This window comes from Triticum dicoccoides, chromosome 6B, assembly GCF_002162155.2.
Source record: "Triticum dicoccoides isolate Atlit2015 ecotype Zavitan chromosome 6B, WEW_v2.0, whole genome shotgun sequence".
In the NCBI taxonomy this organism is placed as follows: domain Eukaryota; kingdom Viridiplantae; phylum Streptophyta; class Magnoliopsida; order Poales; family Poaceae; genus Triticum; species Triticum dicoccoides.
In genome coordinates this window covers 173,594,053-173,612,194 of record NC_041391.1, presented here as the reverse complement: position 1 = coordinate 173,612,194, position 18,142 = coordinate 173,594,053, and the positions used below count along the sequence as shown (strand labels likewise).

Genomic DNA, 18,142 nt, shown 5'->3' with positions numbered 1-18,142 from the left:
ATTGATTCCTCTTCCTTTTCACAGCTACTATAATTCCAACATAAATATTCAGGACAATGAGCTTCAACATGCCTTCAAGGTTTGCTTTGGTTTGGTTTCCTAATATAAATTGACTTATGTTGGCTACTCATATCCTTGGGTTTAATTCGAAGTGTCAAATCGAGCAGAGAACCATTTCCGCATAAGCGCCATCTAAAAAAAATGCATAGCTAGTTTTTCTATACATTTTAGTGAGTTACATCAGCTATTTATTGTCGTATTACAGGAGGGAGGTATCCTATTGACAACATATGACTGTCCGGATCAATTACCATCTAATAAGAGGTGACTACTATAATGACACCAACGAAGAGGAGGAGGAGGACTTTTGGAATTATGTTGTTCTTGATGAGGGACATTATATCAAGAACCCCAATACACAAAGAGTCCAAAGCTTATTTGAAATACCTTGTGTCCATTGGATTGCCATTAGTGGAACACCTATTCAAAATAACTTGATGGTACCACCTAGCTGAAATTTCTAAAACCCCGTACTTTACATGCTCCTATGTACTTTGTCCTCCTATTACTGATGCAAATAAGCATGCATACTCTTGTAGCAAATGTGGGCGATTTTCAATTTTTGTTGCCCGGAAGCCTTGGGTGATGAGGAAGAGTAATTTACTTACTCCCTTGTTTTCCTGCATTAGTGATGCTGCTTTACTTTGCACCATCTAGTGTTATTTATTTCTCTATTTTGGCAGGTTCAGAACAAGGTATCAACGGCCTATCAGTCGAGGAAATGACAAGACCGCAAGCAATCAAGAGAAGCACATACGCTCAAATGCAGCGAAGGTACCTGTCATCTTTGTGTGTTTGAGTCCAATTGACAGATAGACTTTAGTGTGTCAACGTTGTTTCTTACTTTTTGGTATATCCGCATTTTAGTACTGTATAAATGGTTATCATGTTTGATATATTCCACCATGTGCAATGCCATTACTTCTTGTCATTGTGATTTGTTGAGAAATTACAAGCTGAACATCAACTGATCTCTAAGATGTGCATAATGTATTCATATATTAGCTAAGTAGTACTTTACCGAAAAAGGGTTTCCCCCCGCTTTGTATTACAAAGCAACCAACACCGATACAGAGGAGTGCTCGGGCGAGAAGCACAACAAGCCCAAATGAAAGAGAAAGAACAAAGAAGAAGAAAGAAATGCCAACAACGGCAGCTCGACAAAGCGCGGATGACCCGCCACCGCTGCGCCCTCCGAAATTGACCCACCACAGACCCAGGCTCCGACCCGCCGCGTACCAAGCAGCACCTCCAGCAAGGGATGCGACGTCGACGACGCTGCCGCCCGGACGTGTCCTAGGGTTTCCCCCGGCACGTGAAAGGAAGTGGGGCATGGATACATCCGACACCCTCCAAGAAGGGATGGTGGCAACCGAAGGTGTCACCGCATCGGAGCCGGAAGAGAGCCGACAAGGGATTTCTCCCGCACTCCAAGCCCCACCGCCCAACCAGGCCGAAGCCAACCAGCCACCTCGCCGCCCACCAGCATGCGCCACCGCGGTCTTGACGCCACCCACGCCGCCTCACCGAGATCACCACCATGAGGCCAAGAGGATGGAGAGAGACGCACGAGGCGACATGAGCAGCAGCACCGGAGCCACGCGGGAGGGAACTACCTCCGGCACCGTCGCGGTCGCCGTCCGGACGCAGCAGCAGGGCATACCAGGCCACCCCTGGCCCGGCCAGGCCCGATTTGGGCCCGTAAAGCCCCGCCGGCCACGCTGCAGCAGGGCGGCACCAGCGCCGCCAGCATCCACCCGCCCATCGCCGCTCCCCTGCCTCCCGGAAGCCACACCGACGATCCTCCCCGCCGCCGGACCGTCCAGACCCAGATGGGGCCCGAAGGGCCCAAATCTGGGACGAGCGGGCGCCGCCAGATCACATCGCCGCGCCGCCCCGCCGCCGCCCAGAAGATCCCCCGCCACCACGCCGGAGAGCACCGCCGCCGCCGCCTGGGAGCACCCCGCAGCGCCGCCCCGCCCCGCGTCGGAGCGACCCGCGAGGGGAAAGGACAGAGGCCGCCGCCGCCAGCATCGCCCGGGCCAGGCCCGGCCGGACGCCAGCGACGGCGGCAAGTAGAGAGGGGAGGGGGGCTCGGGGAGGAGGCGCTGGAGGCGCGACCAGTCGCCCGCGGGGGCGACGCGGTCGCGAGAGGAAAACCCTAACTAGTACTTTCGTCTCTGGTTTAACATGTGAAAGCAATTCTCTAACTGAACTGCGTTTGAACTCCACATTATCTAATGTCAACTTCTAGTTGAACCATGAGAGGGCAAGCCATTTAGATTAAGCCATCTGAATCTGGATAATTACTTGTAGTCGTCTGAACTAAACCTATTATAATTCTTCTTTCATAATTAACTTTGGTTCACAGGAATTAAGAGAACGGATAAAGCCATATTTCTTGCGACGCATGAAAAGTGAAGTGTCCCTTGAGACTGCGCTGACAGATGATAAAAAGCTTCCAAAGAAGGATGAGCTAATTATCTGGCTGAAATTAACAGATTGCCAGGTACTATAAATTTTGGTGTCGCTAATGCAAAACTGGTCGAGTAATTGGCGAATGACAATTTTGCAATTTGTCTGTCTTTTGGGTGCAGGGACGTCTATATAAAGCTTTTCTGAACAGTGAGCTAGTTCAATTTGAATCGGAAGGAAATCCCTTGGCTGCTCTTAATGTAAGCATAAGCTCCAAAGCCTTCTCTTTGCATCCATCTTTTTTTTTGAATGTTGACAGGAGAACTGCCAAATTCATTGATCAGAAGAAGGTGTTACAAGAGTCCTCAGAGGAGGAAAGCACCACAAAGGCAATGCAAAAAGAAAAGAAAGAAAAGGACCCGTCGGCAGCACCACAAACCCAAGCTCTACCATCAAACGAGAACACCATCAGAACCCTCGACGGGATCACCAAGGTGACGCCTCCAAGGAGGAAAACGAAGCTGAGGACTCCATCGTCACCCGATCTGGCACTGCCCATCTTAGGTTTTCACCCGGAGATCTCACGCTATTGGGAAGGAAGGGAACGGCTCCACAACGATACCTCCAAGAAGGAAGACGACATCCGTGGACGCCATTACCGCCGGCAACGATAGAGTCGATGCATGATTTTCATCCGGAGCCGAGTCTTCCACCAACAATCCAAGGATCCGAGGCCACCAGCGCCACAGAGCAACATGAGCCCAAAGCAAACACTACTAGAGACGAATTGGTCAAGCCGCACGCAGGAACTCGGCGGGCACACGCCAACCCGACCGGTCTGCACCGCCGCTCGCAGGCCCTGGGCGATCCAAGCCAGATCTGGCCATCCTCTACCTCCGCGCGCAGAGCTGGGCGATCCTCCGCACCGCAACGCACAGGAAAGGTCGAGGGAGAACCAAACGTAGCCGATCCGCACCACCGCGCGCAGGACTTGGCAGGATCCTGGCCAAACTGTGCGGCTCGCACCGCCGCGCGCAAGAACAGGACTATCCATGCTAGATCTGGCCTACCCGAACCTTCTGAAGCACATGACAAACTGAACGGCGCCACAGCTCCAGGAGCCGGGCGTGGACGCGCTTGAAGGAGAGACAACCGCCAGCCATCCCCGACACCACCACTGCAACCACCACACGTCGCCGGACTAGGCGCGAAACGCAGCCACTCTCCAACGACGCCTGGTGCCTCCTCTAGCCGGCCCTCCAGCCACAGGTTGGCAGAGGCCAGATCTGGCCAAAGCCGACCGCAGCGCCCCCGCACCCCCACGGCGCCCGAGCGGGCAGCACTGGCCTGCCGCGCCCACCGCGCCTGCCTGCCGCCCCGGCGCCCGCTCGCCGCGCCCGCCGCCGCCTGCACTCCACGCCCGCCGCGCGCATCGGCAGCCCGCTCGCCGCGCCTGCCTGGCGTCCCGACGCCCGCTCGCCGCGCCTGCCTGGCGAGATGACGCCCGCGCGCCGCGCGCGCCGCGCCAACCACGCCTGCTCCTCGCGCGCGCAGCGCCCCCGCGCCTCTCCTTGGCCGAGCGGCCCCGCACCGCCATGGCCTCGCGAGAGGGAAGAAGAGGAAGGCCCCGCCGCCGCCGACGCCGCTCGGGCTTTGTCCGGCGGCGCTTGCCGGCGGCGGCGAGGGAAGGTGGGCGGATCTGGAGGAGGCTGGTGCGGCGGCTAGGTTTCGCCCGGGTCGCCCGCGGGGTGGGGCGACACGAGCGACGGGGTTTTTTAGTACTGTTCTTTGCATCCATCTTGTCTAACTTTATTTGTTCTCTTGTTGCTGTCATCTACTCCTTTAGCTCTGCTTATGTATGCTCATCATATACTTGCTCTGATTCAAAAGAGTTTGCAATATTATATAAAATATAAGGCATGCTTGTAGAAATGATGACTTTTCTATCTCTTGCCCGCATTCACCTCTCACTCTCTTCATCATTTATTGTTAAACTTGCATATTGACTATCTATTCTAAGACAATAATTTTGCCTCACTATTAATCCTTTCTGTTACCTCTGAGCTAAACCAAAAATACATTTATAAAGTAAAATGGAGGTTGTATGGGAGGCAGCATTTGCTAATTGTATGGCGTTAATTTATCATGTGTTTTTCTGTGCACATTCTTTTGTGCAGTTATGTCTGTTTCATCTTTTTCCTTTTCATCAACAGGTATTGAAAAGAAATATGTGATCACCCACTGATATTGACTCAGAGAGCTGCTGAGGACATCTTGGAAGGCATGGATGGAGTGTTGAGTACTCAGGATATGGTGATGGTTGAAAAAATGGCCATGAACCTCGCAGATATGGCTCATGATGTTGCAGTACAAGTCAGTCAGGAAGTCTCATGCAAGTTATCTTTTATCTTGTCTTTGTTGGTAAGCATTCTCGGACGCATACTAGTTGTTAGTAATGTACTCCGCTATTTGTTTATGCAAACTCAAATGGTTAATGTAAATGTTGCAGCCGAATCTTCTTGAAGAGGGCCACCATGTTCTGATATTTTCTCAGACTGTAAAATGCTAAACCTGATTCAGGTCTGTTGTCAAATCCTGTTTGTGTTGGAGTGCATGCCATGTTTTTGTGATATAGAACATTCAAATTAGATCTATTATTTTGTATACATTGCTTTTTTGTATATTCACGTACATGATAAACTCTGTTAGTGGAGTAAATGGGCAATTTCTGCTAACAAAATATACTGATGTTAAAATCTGTGCACGTCTTACTGTTATGTCGAGTCTTAGACACTTGTGTTCAACAGAAGAGGCATATCATATTCAAGTTCCGTTCAATAGACAAGTAGTACTTGAGATAAAATATTGTCTTAGCATGACTGGTGGCTTTTGGCATGTCTGATCTACTGCTGGCATCAGAATATACATTCTCATTTTCGTTTTGCGACATGGATTCTCATCTGTTGTAACACATTCAATTATTGCAAAAGGAAGCTATAATACTAGAGGGCTACGACTTTTCTCGCATGGATGGTTGCATCACTGATATTTCCGAGAGGGAAAGGATTGTGAAGGTTCCTGTTCTCACTTCCCTTTTTCTATGTTATTAGGCAATGGACTCAATTATACTACATGCTATGTTGCTTACGTATTATGCATTTGCATATCCAGGATTTTCAAGAGGGCTATGGAGGTCAAATATTTTTACTGACCACAAAAGTCGGTGGTCTTGGACTTACACTCACCAAGGCAGCTCGTGTCATACTAGTCGATCCTGCTTGGAATCCAAGGTATCCGAACATTGGCACGTCCTTAACAAGTGTATTCCTTTTGCTTTTATGAATGCTTGTCACTGCAAGTTTTTTTATTCCATAACACGGTTTTCCATTTTACAATACGGATAATCAGAGCGTTGATCGGGTTGATCGAATTGGACAGACCAAAGAAGTGATTGTGTACCGCTTAATGACCTCTTCAACTGTCGAAGAAAAGATGTATAAATCGCAGGTTCAAATATGATCTAGAATTTTCTTACTCCAATGTTTTTCATAATGACATCTCCAGGCTCTATATTTAAGTTCCATACTCTCGCATCCTTGAATCGCATATACCTTTTTCCAGGTCCTCAAGGGTGCTTTGTTTAGGGCAGCCACGGAGAAGAAAGAACAGAGACGTTACTTCAGCCAGAGTGTACTTATCATGATACCGTTACTTGTCATTACTTTCTCGATGTTCTACTGGATACTATGCCTAACTCTTTTGCGTATCTTCAGGACATTCAAGAGCTTTTTAGTCTGCCGGAACAAGGTTTTGATGTTTCCCTTACCCAGAAACAATTGCAAGAAGAGCATGGAGAGCAGCTTGACATGTAAGATATTTTCTTTTGTTCCATTACTGATGATATCAGCACTGGAATATTCGAGGCTCCATGTACTTCAACATAAATATGAAATGGAACTGGTTTTAATTATTACTTAGTACAAATCAGTCAGAAAACACACACAAAATGTTGAGGTGTCATGGAGACATTTTGAAGTACAGAAGGCTTTAGTTCTTCTTGATAGGACAATTTGGGGTACCCAAAGGAAATGGATAATAATAAAATTGCAAAAAAAAGGAGAACTAATTAACAGCTAGTTTTCACATGAATCGGCTGGACAGGGAGCTTCTTGATCCCTGATAGCAATAGTCGGTGACAACTCTAGGTTCTTTGCTGCAAAGTTAATCTGTTTGCCTGTACTATATCTTCCAGGGACGAGTCGTTGCGGGAGCACATCCAGTTTCTGGAGAAGCAAGGAATAGCAGGTGTGAGCCATCACAGCCTCCTATTTTCAGAAACAGAAATCTTGCCGATGTTGAGTGAGAACGATGCTCCGGGCAGGTCAGTGCTGCTGCCTCCAACACACCGCATTTTGTCATTCTTTTTTAAGAAGCCATCAAGTGGATTATTACTGAACTTGAGTTTATGTCATGTAGGGGTGGCCATGGTAAGCCAAATGACGAGTGCGTCACTGCTAAAACACACTTGGCAGGCAAGAACACAGATTCAGATATCCCCGAAGAAATCAACCGGCTGTCGGAAACCCTCGCAAGCACGGTAAGTCTCCTTCAGTTCTGCAAAAGAGCTATGCACTATCTGTAATAAGCTGAGAAGAATGTACATATTGTGGCTGGCAGACGCTGGAGCCGAGGCTGCCTCAGTGTGGAGACGGGACACATGGTTTGGATGGCGAAAAGCTGGCGGTGATCGCCGAGTCGTCGTCGTGCCGTCCAAGGAAGTGGTCTGCTAATTAAGCTCTTCTTCACCATGCTGCTGCATCTTAGCTCGTGACCGACCGAAGTAGTTCATCTGCTTGCTGGATTTAATTATGTCCTTTGTTCTGTCGAACTCTACCGAGGCTGTAAGTGGCCGGCTGCATCCAACGTTTGTTGGTTCAGCTTCTCTTTTCTATGTTCTGGATGAGTGTATGAACACCATGGATGCTGGTTGAATGTTGTTACTGATTTCCAATGGAAGTAGCAGGTGTCAGAGGGCGGTCTTCCCGACCCTCTGAACTTCATGTCATCTTTTTCGTACAAGTCAAATGCATTTGAACTGAAGTCTCCACAAAGTTGATGTGCATGAAGAACGCTTTTTGAACTGGTGGTGCTTTCCATAAGAGGTAATAGCACCAGCAGTCCTTGAACTTGTTCAGGATGTGATGATCTAGTTCAAAACTTGCAAAAGCAAACTATTGCATCCAACAACTTGCACCAAATGTGCAAATTTAGTCCTAGCCAATCAGACGACGACAAGTGGAGCCTAGTCAGTAGAGCTGGTCAGCGCAGCACATTTTGCAATTATCCCCCTGGCCTTAGCAGTAATCAACCCGCTCCAACCCGGGCGCGTGGCTCATCCTCCGGCCCGCCGGCGACGGCGCGTGGGAGCCGTGCGGCCGCCTCGAGTGCTGGGCGAGCGCGGCGGGGCGGGGTCGTCCGACAGCCTCGGCTACCGCTTCGACCTCCTCGTCCACGGCGTGGACCACGCCGTCCCCATCGCGGACTCCACCATCGCCGCGTCCAAGGGCGGCAAGTTCGCGCTCGACCTGACAGCCGCGCAGCCCCTGAGGCGGGGGAGCACCCCGGGCTGCAGCCAGCGAGGCAGCGGCGACTTCAGCCAGTGGCCTCTGGGGAACTACCGCGGGTTCGTGATGTCGGCGGCGGTGGAGGGCGAGGGCCGGTGCAGCAAGCCCACGGTGGAGGTCGGGGTGGCGCACGTCGGGTGTGCGGAGGACGCGGCAGCGTTCGTGGTGCTGACGGCGGCAGTGGACCTGAGCATGGACGCGTGGAGGCTCTTCTCGCACAAGCTCAGGAAGGAGCTCTCGCACCTGCGGTCGGACGTCCTCCGGTGACCGCCGGCGGCCGGCAAACATCTCATTCCGACGAGCAAACTGTACAAAGTAGAGCCGAGAATCTAGAAGACAATTTAGCTGTTTCTTTAGTTGGTTGCAGCCGTAGTAGTTGGATTTTGGCGATGGGTTAGTAGAGTAGTTGGTTCAGATCGCTTTCTTTTTTGTGAGCGGCAGTGTGGTGTGGTTGTGATTTTTTAGTTGGCTACTCCAAGTGGACCAGAATTACAGGGGGCACATGGACAAGAGATAAGAAAAAAGGCACACACCAACATTACACAGAGCATGGGAGAACAAGAGGGAAAACACAACGATGAGCACCGCCAGTGTAATCTAATGGCATCGGCCAACCGAGACTAAACCCCGACACTGCACCGTCGACGCAATCGAAAGGCCCCATACATCCGAGACTGCACAACGCCGCGACACCACCTGTGTCGTGGGGCGCATTCGAAGGGACACATGAGTCCGAGACGGCGCCACGGCACCTCCGTGCCACCGGTGTAGTCGAAGGGCATCGCCAAGTAAACCAGCCCATGACACTGCACCATCGACGCAATCGAAAGCCACCACACAACCGAGACTGCACAACGCTACGACACCACCTGTGTCGGGGGTACATTCGAAAGGTTGCGTGAGGCCAAGACGATGCCACAGCCCCTGTGTGCCACCGGCGTAGTCGCTGGGCACCACCTAGCAGAGACACACCAAGGTGCACTCAAGCACGACACACACCACCGTCGACCCCAGACCGGCCACACCACCGCCACCATCCGCACCAACCCACAACCACCAAACCTCAAACCGGCAAAACACCATCCCAGACCTTAGGCGAGCAACATGGAGCAGCGTCTCCAAGACAGACGCCACCAAGGTGGTAACGACATTGAGGATGCCGCCGTCGTCCGATCCAGGAGCTGGATCAAGGGCTTTCACCCGGAGAATGAACAGAGTAGGCGAGGAACCATTGCATCGCACGACTGCACTCCACCGACGCCACAGGGCGCCGCTGCCGCCGGTGCCGACCAAAGCCGACATAGGGCTTTCGCCCTTTTGCATCGCCCTTGCCACTCAGGCTGAACCACGTCACAACCGAGACCGGAGGCAGCACCGCACGGGGCAGCCAACCCCTGTGACAACGGCCACCGAGCGCCCGCAGGTCCAACACCAGGCCGCCGAAGCAGGCACAAACGGATGGATCTGAGCAAAGCACGCCGGAGGTGTCAGATCCGCGGGAGGCCGCGGCAGCCAGGAGATACCTTTGCCGCCCGAGTTGGATCTGTCCGGAAGAGAGGGAGTGGCTGGGCACCATCCCCGCCCCGCCCCCACGCCGCCCGAGCGGCCGCAGAAGGCACGGGCACCTCGCCGAGGCCCGAGACAGCAGCGTCCACGCCACAGCCAGCCACGGCCTAGATCCGGAGCGCCGGCCAGATCGGCGGCCGGGGGCCGCCCGCGTGCGCCACGGCCATGCGCCGGCGAGCAGGGCCCGCGCCACCTCGACGCCACCCTGCATCCCCGAGCGCACACCGCCCGCCCATGATGCGGAGCTAGGCAGAAGCCGCGCCTGAGATGACCCCAGCGAACCAGCCACCCACGCGTCCACCGCGGGCTCTCCCCAAGGCACCTTCGGAGCCAGGGGGCCGCCGCCACCGCGGCGAGGCCAGCGGCAGCGGCGGAGGAGAGGGGGCGCAAGGGAGGGGGCCGGCGGCGGCGCCTGAACTGTCCCCCGAGTCGCCCAAGCGGAGCGACGCGGGGGTCGTGGGTCTCCCTCTACTCCGCCGCCGTGAGTAGGCCTAATTTGGTTGCAAAGGGAAAGCATCCCAGGGCTCCAATCCTCCACCAGGGGATTTCCATGGCCATCGGGGATCCTCTCCTACTACCACGGGGAGATCACCATGGTAGTTTGGATGTCACAGGGAGGGGAGAAGATCACGTCCAGAAAAAACTCTAGGCAAAGCACTCGGGTAGTCGCTGGATCAGAGATCGCCAGATGCGCCCGCGTGAGTAGTGGCTTTTCACCCCGACCTATCTAGGCGTGCATCTCCCACCCTGGGAAAGGAAGGGGATGGGGGCAGAATTTCGGGACCTCCTATTGGACGCTCTCTGCGTCAAGTTGCTGCGGTTTCGCACAGGAGCGTCCCCGACTGGGCCGGCCCATGAAGATAGCGATCGACATGAATGAGCATTGCTCAAAAAGTAATTCGATGGCGGGGATTCGAACACACGATCGAGTGACCCAGACGATGTGTTCCTACCAGCTGACGTGGTACTCGAATGTGCTCATAACTTAGCATCAGACATAAAGAACCAGACGCGCTTTGCAGATCCGAATTACTTAAGGAATTTCGAACGTAATTTCTTTTTTCAAAAAACGGAATGTTCTGTGAAACACAATCACTTTCCAAATTTTGTGAACAATTTTCCAAAAAAACTATACCATTTTCTAAAAAGCAGGGACATTTTTTTGAAATCATGAACACATTTTTCTAAACACAAACATTTTTTGAAATCACGAACAATTATTTCAAAACGCAGTTTTTACAAAAATTCAGAAAAGATGAACATTTTTTCAGTATGTGAACAAAATTTAAAAGGCTGGAACATTTTTTGAAATTACAGAACATTTTCAAATTTATGACAACAAAATTTAGAAATGAGAACATTTTTTCAAATTCCTCGAACATATTTTGAGTTTGCGAACAAATTTTCAAAAACATAATTTGTTTTCAAATTAGTGAACACATTTCGAAAGTCAGAACATTTTCTGAAAATTCCGAAGAAAAAAATAAAACCAAAAAAGGGAAAAGACAAACATTTTTTAAAAAGGGAACATTTTTTAAATCTCAGAACATTTTTTTCAAAATGCAAACATTTTTTGAATTTATGAACAATTTTGGAAAACACGACCATTTTTTAAAAAATGAACGTTTTTTAAAAGTGGGAACAATTTTTCAAGTTTACGAACAATTTTTGAAACATAAACTATTTTCAAAAAAAACTTGAAAAATAAAAAAGAAACAGAAAAGGAAAAGAAAAAGAGAAAATAAAGTAGAAAAATAAACAGAAAAACTTAAAAAAGAAAGACAAAACCCAAAAAAAGAAAAAACCGATTCAGGGAACCTTCTAGAAGCTTCCCAAAACCAGAAAAAACCGGCTGGGAAACTCTAGAAGATTCCCAAAACCGGAAACGCGAACACTGTAAATGGGCCGGCCCAGTTCACGGTTCGATAGCCAGCTCTTATGCGAAGCCTCGACAGCTTGACGCAGAGAGCGTCAAATAGTATATTCCCAGAATTTCCCCAGCGAACGAGCGACCAAAGGTTGCGGTGGTTTTCCACGGGCCGAGATTGTCTCGTGGGCTTTGCGCCCTGGTATTTGACGGGGATCCCCCCGGGATCACGGGCTACCAAACAAGCCCTTAGCCTCCTTTGCTAGTTGTTTCCCTCTTATGAATCAAATGAAACCGAGAACCTTTGTGATCTACTCTTACTCCGTTTCGATTTTGACCTTTGTAGTAGAACGCAAGTGAAAAGATGAACTAGTACTCATTTGCGATTGAGACTGTGATATGAACCCGTGATTCCACTGGGGATAAACCAAAATCCAAAGCATTTTTGTCTGTAAGGCATCATTGCCATGCTACCTGCTTTTGCAAATAGTAGCTGCAACTGTGATTTTGAGATGAACCAAAGCTTGGGCTGGCCCTTGGAGCCTTGGAGGAGCAACTAGTCGAGGCAACCCCGCAAGCAAGGTCCCTTATTTTTTCTGAAGGAAAATAACTTTTGGGGAGGAACAGGGAGCGCACGGCACAGCGGGACAAGGAGCATGGCAATGGCAGGTGTGGTGGAGGAGCACGACCGGTCTCCATGCCAGTCCGGCACGCCCACCAGTCACCCACCGGCCGTGCAGCGTGGCTACGCACCGCGCCAGTGGGGTGGGGTGTGCGATGGGAGTGTGGGGCTGGCTGCCGTGCTCAGCCTGTCGTCCCGTGAGACGCCGCCGGTCACGGTGGCCTCCATCGCCGGCAACGAAGGGAGGTACCACCTTGGGGCGACGACCGCGGCATCACAGGGGCAGGTGGTGATGAACTCCAAATACCTCAAGGCGGCGCAGGAGCTGCTCGACGAGGACGTGGACGACGTGGACGCCAAGGCGAAGAGCGCTGGTCGGTCAAGAAGAAGGAGGATTCGGAACAGGGGCGGAGGCAGGATTGGAGCTTAAACGGGGCCAAACATGGTGATTCTCATTTAGAGGGGGCCAAGAAAGCTAATTTTGTCTAAACATCATGTCTAAACTAACCTTAAGTACAAAATCATTCGTATTGTACAATGCCATAGGGGGGCCAGGGCCCTGCTGGTCCCCCTAGCTCCCCCACTGATTCGGAAGGTCTTTCCGGCGGCGGCAGGGAGGAAGATGTTGGGGAACGTTACAGAAAATTAAAAATTTTCCTACGGTTTCACCAAGATTCATCTATGAGTTCATCTAAGCAACGAGTCAAGGGAGTGAGTTTGCATCTACATACCACTTGTAGATCGGATGCGGAAGCGTTCACGGGAAGGGTGATGATGGAGTCGTACTCGACGTGATTCAGATCACCGATGACCAAGTGCTGAACGGACAGCACCTCCGCGTTCAATACACGTACGGGGCGGGAGACGTCTCCTCCTTCTTGATCCAGCAAGGGGGAAGGAGAGGTTGATGATGATCCAGCAGCACGACGGCGTGGTGGTGGATGCAGCAGAACTCCGGCAGGGCTTCGCCAAGCGACTACGGGAGGAGGACGAGGTGTAGCAGGGGGAGGGAGGCGCCAAGCACAAGGGTACGGCTGCCCCCCTGCCCTCCTTTATATAGGCCCCCAGGGGGGCGCCGGCCCTGGGAGATTGAATCTCCCAAGGGGGCGGCGGCCAAGGGGGGAGGAGTGCCCCCCAAGGCATGTGGTGCGCCCCCCCCCCCACCCTAGGGTTTCAACCCTAGGCGCAGGGGGTGGGCCTAGGGGGGCGCACCAGCCCACTATGGGCTGGCTCCCCTCCCACTTCAGCCCGTGGGGCCCTCCGGGATGGGTGGCCCCACCCGGTGGACCCCCGGGACCCTTCCGGTGGTCCCGGTACATTATCGGGTGACCCCGAAACTTTCCCGATGGCCGAAATACCACTTCCTATATATTATTCTTTACCTCCGGACCATTCCGAAACTCCTCCTGACATCCGGGATCTCATCCGGGACTCCGACCAACATTCGGTATGCTGCATACTCATATTCATACAACCCTAGCGTCACCGAACCTTAAGTGTGTAGACCCTACGGGTTCGGGAGACACGTAGACATGACCGAGACGACTCTCGGGCAATAACCAACAGCGGGATCTGGATACCCATGTTGGCTCCCACATGCTCCTCGATGATTTCATCGGTTGAACCACGATGTCGAGGATTCGATCAAACCCCGTATACAATTTCCTTTGTCAATCGGTACATTACTTGCCCGAGACTCGATCGTCGATATCCCAATACCTTGTTCAGTCTCGTTACCGACAAGTCACTTTACTCGTACCGTAATGCATGATCCCGTGGCCAACCCCTTGGTCACCTTGAGCTCATTGTGATGATGCATTACCGAGTGGGCCCAGAGATACCTCTCCGTCATACGGAGTGACAAATCCCAGTCTCGATCCGTGTCAACCCAACAAACACTTTCGGAGATACCTGTAGTGCACCTTTGTAGTCACCCAGTTACGTTGTGACGTTTGATACACCCAAAGCACTCCTACGGTATCCGGGAGTTACACGATCTCATGGTCTAAGGAAGAGATACTTGACATTGGAAAAGCTCTAGCAAACGAACTACACGATCTTTGTGCTATGCTTAGGATTGGGTCTTGTCCATCACATCATTCTCCTAATGATGTGATCCCGTTATCAACGACATCCAATGTCCATAGCCAGGAAACCATGACTATCTGTTGATCACAACGAGCTAGTCAACTAGAGGCTCACTAGGGACATATTGTGGTCTATGTGTTCACACGTGTATTACGATTTCCGGATAATACAGTTATAGCATGAACAAAAGACAATTATCATGAACAATGAAATATAATAATACTTTTATTATTGCCTCTAGGGCATATTTCCAACAGTCTCCCACTTGCACTAGAGTCACCAATCTAGTTACATTGTGATGAATCGAACACCCATAGAGTTCTGGTGTTGATCATGTTTTGCTCGCGAGAGAGCTTTAGTCAACGGATCTGCGACATTCAGATCCGTATGTACTTTGCAAATATCTATGTCTCCATCTTGAACATTTTCACGGATGGAGTTGAAACGACGCTTGATGTGCCTGGTCTTCTTGTGAAACCTGGGCTCCTTGGCAAGGGCAATAGCTCCAGTGTTGTCACAGAAGAGTTTGATCGGCCCCGACGCATTGGGTATGACTCCTAGGTCGGTGATGAACTCCTTCACCCAAATCGCTTCATGCGCTGCCTCCGAGGCTGCCATGTACTCCGCTTCACACGTAGATCCTGCCACGACGCTCTGCTTGCAGCTTCACCAGCTTACTGCTCCACCATTCAACATATACACATATCCGGTTTGTGACTTAGAGTCATCCAGATCTGAGTCGAAGCTAGCGTCGACGTAACCCTTTACGACGAGCTCTTCGTCTCCTCCATAAACGAGAAACATGTCCTTTGTCCTTTTCAGGTACTTCAGGATATTCTTGACCGCTGTCCAGTGTTCCTTGCCGGGATTACTTTGGTACCTCGCTACCAAACTTACGGCAAGATTTACATCGGGTCTGGTACACAGCATGGCATACATAATAGATCCTATGGCTGAAGCATAGGGGATGACACTCATCTCTTCTTTATTTTTTGCCGTGGTCGGGGACTGAGCCGAGCTCAATCTCACACCTTGTAACATAGGCAAGAACCCCTTCTTGGACTGATCCAATTTGAACCTTTTCAAAATCTTATCAAGGTATGTGCTTTGTGAAAGACCTATGAGGCATCTCGATCTATCTCTATAGATCTTGATGCCTAATATATAAGCAGTTTCTCCAAGGTCCTTCATTGAAAAACATTTATTCAAGTAGGCCTTAATGTTGTCCAGAAGTTCTATATCATTTCCCATCAAGAGTATGTCATCTACATATAATATGAGAAATGCTACAGAGCTCCCACTCACTTTCTTGTAAACGCAGGCTTCTCCATAAGTCTGCATAAACCCAAACGCTTTGATCATCTCATCAAAGCGAATGTTCCAACTCCGAGATGCTTGCACCAGTCCATAAATGGATCGCTAGAGCTTGCATACTTTGTTAGCGTTCTTAGGATCGACAAAACCTTCCGGCTGCATCATATACAGCTCTTCCTTAAGATGTCCGTTAAGGAATGCTGTTTTGACGTCCATCTGCCATATCTCATAATCATAGTATGCGGAAATTGCTAACATGATTCGGACGGACTTTAGCTTCGCTACGGGAGAGAATGTCTCATCGTAGTCAATCCCTTGAACTTGTCGATAACCCTTAGCAACAAGCCGAGCTTTATAGATGGTAACATTACCATCCGCGTCCGTCTTCTTCTTAAAAATCCATTTATTTTCTATCGCTCGCCGATCATCGGGCAAGTCTGTCAAAGTCCATACTTTGTTTTCATACATGGATTCTATCTCGGATTTCATGGCTTCAAGCCATTTGTTGGAATCTGGGCCCGCCATCGCTTCTTCATAGTTCGAAGGTTCACCGTTGTCTAACAACATGATTTCCAGGACAGGGTTGCCGTACCACTCTGGTGCGGAACGTGTCCTTGTGGACCTACGAAGTTCAGTAGCAACTTGATCCGAAGTACCTTGATCATCATCATTATTTTCCTCTTCAGTTGGTGTAGGCATCACAGGAACATTTTCATGAGCTGCACTACTATCCCGTTCAAGAGGTAGTACTTCATCGAGTTCTACTTTCCTCCCACTTACTTCTTTCGAGAGAAACTCTTTTTCCAGAAAGCATCCATTCTTGGCAACAAAGATCTTGCCCTCGGATCTTAAGTAGAAGGTATACCCAACGGTTTCCTTAGGGTATCCTATGAAGACACATTTTTCCGACTTGGGTTCGAGCTTTTCAGGTTGAAGTTTCTTGACATAAGCATCGCATCCCCAAACTTTTAGAAACGACAGCTTAGGTTTCTTCCCAAACCATAATTCATACGGTGTCATCTCAACGGATTTAGACGGTGCCCTATTTAAAGTGAATGTAGCTGTCTCTAGAGCGTATCCCCAAAATGATAGCGGTAAATCAGTAAGAGACATCATAGACCGCACCATATCCAATAGAGTGCGATTACGACGTTCGGACACACCGTTACGCTGAGGTGTTCCAGGCGGCATGAGTTGTGAAACGATTCCTCATTTTCTTAAGTGTGTACCAAATTCGTGAATTAAGTATTCTCCTCCATGATCTGATCGTAGGAACTTTATCTTTCGGTCACGTTGATTCTCCACCTCATTCTGAAACTCCTTGAACTTTTCAAAGGTCTCAGACTTGTGTTTCATTAAGTAGACATACCCATATCTACTCAAGTCATCAGTGAGAGTGAGAACATAACGATATACTCCACGAGCCTCAACGCTCATTGGACCGCACACATCGGTATGTATGATTTCCAATAAGTTGGTTGCTCGCTCCATTGTTCCGGAGAACGGAGTCTTGGTCATTTTGCCCATGAGGCATGGTTCGCATGTGTCAAACGATTCATAATCAAGAGACTCCAAAAGTCCATCAGCATGGAGCTTCTTCATGCGCTTGACACCAATGTGACCAAGGCGGCAGTGCCACAAGTATGTGGGACTATCGTTATCAACTTTACATCTTTTGGCATCCACACTATGAACATGTGTAATATTACGCTCGAGATTCATTAAGAATAAACCATTGGCCATCGGAGCATGACCATAAAACATATCTCTCATATAAATAGAACAACCATTATTCTCGGATTTAAATGAGTAGCCATCTCGTATTAAACGAGATCCTGATACAATGTTCATGCTCAAACTTGGCACTAAATAACAATTATTAAGGTTCAAAACTAATCCCGTAGGTAATGTAGAGGCAGCGTGCCGATGGCGATCACATCGACTCTGGAACCATTCCCGACGCGCATCGTCACCTCGTCCTTCGCCAGTCTCCGTTTATTCCGCAGCTCCTGATGTGAGTTACAAATATGAGCAACGACACCGGTATCGAATACCCAGGAGTTACTACGAGTACTGGTAAGGTACACATCAATTACATGTATATAAAATATACCTTTGGTGTTGCCGGCCTTCTTATCCGCTAAGTATTTGGGGCAGTTCCGCTTCCACTGACCCTTCCCCTTGCAATAAAAGCACTCAGTCTCAGGCTTGGGTCCATTCTTTGACTTCTTCCCGGTAACTGGCTTACCAGGCGCGGCAACATCCTTGCCGTCCTTCTTGAAGTTCTTCTTACCCTTGCCCTTCTTGAACTTAGTGGTCTTATTGACCATCAACACTTGATGTTCTTTCTTGATTTCAGCCTCTGCTGACTTCAACATTGAGAACACTTCAGGAATGGTCTTCACCATCTCCTCCATGTTGTAGTTCATCACAAAGCTCTTGTAGCTTGGTGGGAGCGACTGGAGGATTCTGTCAATGACCGCCTCATCTGGGAGGTTAATGTTCAGCTGAGTCATGCGGTTGTGCAACCCAGACATCTTGAGTATGTGCTCACTGACAGAACTGTTTTCCTCCATCTTACAACTA

General features: G+C 50.0%; 2 pseudogenes; both read left to right on the top strand.

Annotated features, from left to right (window-relative positions):
• Positions 1-7,269, top strand: part of LOC119320991 — an 8,686-nt pseudogene extending 1,417 nt beyond the window's left edge.
• A 576-nt stretch (positions 7,270-7,845) lies between these two features.
• On the top strand, positions 7,846-8,366 carry LOC119320990 (annotated as a pseudogene).
• The last annotated feature ends 9,776 nt before the right edge of the window (positions 8,367-18,142 follow it).